Consider the following 2624-nt stretch of genomic DNA (forward strand, 5'->3'; position numbering starts at 1 on the left):
CATACTACTAACTACTTCTACTACTACTATCTAGCTAGCTAAGTAAATATTATAGGACTCTACAGTACCTTGCATTAAATTTTCATCAAATAAATCATATAAAGATGGAGAAAGCTCAATTTAAATAACCTAATAGAATTACAATATTTTAAAACAATTATTAATCATATTATGAAAATTTAATATTAAAATTAAAAAAAAATAGTAAAATCCATAAAATAATAATAATAAATAAAAATGAAAATACCAATTTAGTCCATTTGTTTTGCCCAAATACTCGATCGGCCCTTGTATTTTGTTAAATGACATTTCAAACCCTATGTTTTGCAAAACTGATCAAAATAGTACCCCGGACCTAATTTTGGTCAAAATATTTTTCAATATAATTAAAATACCCCTAGGTTTTATTAATTAATGAATCAATTAAATAATTTAAAATAAACATTAAATAGAAAATTATATAAATTGATTTTAAAATAAAAAATATTTAAAAAATATTTATTTTTTTAAAACTAAAACCTATTAAGCAATACCCGAGACAATATCAAAAAGCTAAATTAAAACCAATGTTAACCATAACCCTAAATTTATCATCATTATCATCATCATCTTCTTCTTCTTTCCTTGGCAGGTGGCCGACGGCAGCTTCATTTGGTGGAAGAGGCATGGATCTAAAGCTTAGGGCGGCATAAGGACACGGGGTGGGTGATAGATCTAGGTTCTTTTTCTTCAATTTTTTTTTTCAGGTACCTTGCCACGAGATCTAAAGCTCGAGACGACTGGGGTGTGTGATGGATCTGAGTACAGGTAGATCGCAGAGGCAGATCTGGGCAAGGGCTGCATTAAGCTTGATCGCATGGAGGGTATGAGTTGTAGGGAGGTTCGATCTAACTTAGGCTTGGACATGGTTGGAAAGGGTTTGTCGCCGGGTTTGGTGCGAGGTCCGATTGACATAGGCTAGGTTGAGTGGAGGTAGGTCTCTGACGAGATCTTCGACGTTAAGGTAGTATATCTGGGTTCGATCTTTGAATGATGATATTTTCTCAATGATTTGTTTATATATTCATGATTGACGGTGATGTTGGTTTAATTATTTTTGTGTATTGGCTTAGATAGATTATATATGATGATGATGATGATGATGGACAGGCAGCTGCAACTGGGCGGATGGAAGGTTGAAGATGAAGAAGAAAGTCTGGGTTTTGTTAATTTTTAGTTTAGGATAGATTTAATTTTGGTTGATTTTGTTTTAATTAGTGATTTATTTTTTATTGGTTTTAATTAGTTAATTAGTAATTTTCAATTTTATATATATTTTAAAAAAATTATTACATATAATTTGATTCATTAATGAAAAAATATGAGAGTATTTTGATTATATTGAAAAATTATTTGACTAAAATTTTGCTAAATGTATCATTTTGTCATTTAACAAAACATAGTAGGTGATCGAGTATTTCGACAAAACACAGGGCAAACTGGTGTAAAATATCCAACAACGCAGCCATTGATATCAACTTCGAAAGTCGCTAGATGTTGTCAAGTTTGTACCAACTACACGCAACTCTAATATGTAACATGTTACATGATCTTTGTTGTACCTTAAGGCCTTGTTTGGGACAATTTTTAAAAAAGCTAAAAATTGTTTTATGGAAAATCTATGCAATAATGGTGTTTGGTAAACAATTAGAAAATGACTTATTGAGGAATTTATGTAAATCAAGATTATAGTTTTTTTTTTAAAGTAGATTTTTGAATTTTTTTTTTGTAATAAACTTATTTATTATATATTACTCAAAATAAAAAATATTTAAAATAAATTAATATTATAATAAAATATATAATATTTAATTCTTAAATATATTTTTTTGTTCAAAGCTTTTTATAATTTATATTTATTAGATATTATTTTATTTTAATAAGTTTAAATGAATTAAAGACATAAAAAGTGAGAGTTTTGAGATAACTTAAGTTTTACACATTTATGATTATACCATAAATAAAATATAATATTATTATCATTATAATTCGAAACTTAGCTACATTGACTAGTTATAATATAGGCTATTTAGGATTTTTACCCCCCGAACTATTACCACTACCGTATCGTGCCCCCTAATTTTTTTAGGCCGTTAAAAATTCCCCCCGAAATATTCACAGTAATGTAAAGAAAGACTTCCGTTAACTTTCAACACAGAATGTTGACATGGCTCTTTACATGCTGATGTGTCTTGGCCATGTCAGTGCCATGTGTGTAATTTTATTGTTTTTAAATATGGTTTTTATTTTTTTTAATGTATAAAAAATGGTTTAATTTATTAATTCTATTTTTTAGTGTTTAATTCATTAATTTTTAATATGATTATAGATTTTTTAATTTTAAAATTACACACATGGCGCTGACATGGCCAAGACACATCAACATATAAAGAGCCATGTCAGCCTTCTGTTAGCCACATGTGTTGAAAGTTAACGGAAGTCCTTCTTTACATTACTGTGAATATTTCGGGACGAATTTTTAACGGCCTGAAAAAATTAGGGGGCACGATACGGTAGTAGTAATAGTTTGGGGGGTAAAAATCCTAAATAGCCTATAATATATATACACAACAATATATAAATTA

General features: G+C 28.6%; 1 long non-coding RNA gene across 1 annotated transcript; it reads left to right on the forward strand.

The window, feature by feature from the left end:
• Positions 1-459: 459 nt before the first annotated feature.
• Positions 460-1378, forward strand: LOC133782269 (uncharacterized). The gene is made up of 2 exons (XR_009870447.1): positions 460-1003; positions 1117-1378. It is a non-coding gene; the product is annotated as an uncharacterized LOC133782269 (long non-coding RNA).
• The last annotated feature ends 1246 nt before the right edge of the window (positions 1379-2624 follow it).

The sequence above is a fragment of the Humulus lupulus genome, chromosome 6 (assembly GCF_963169125.1).
Source record: "Humulus lupulus chromosome 6, drHumLupu1.1, whole genome shotgun sequence".
NCBI lineage: Eukaryota > Viridiplantae > Streptophyta > Magnoliopsida > Rosales > Cannabaceae > Humulus > Humulus lupulus.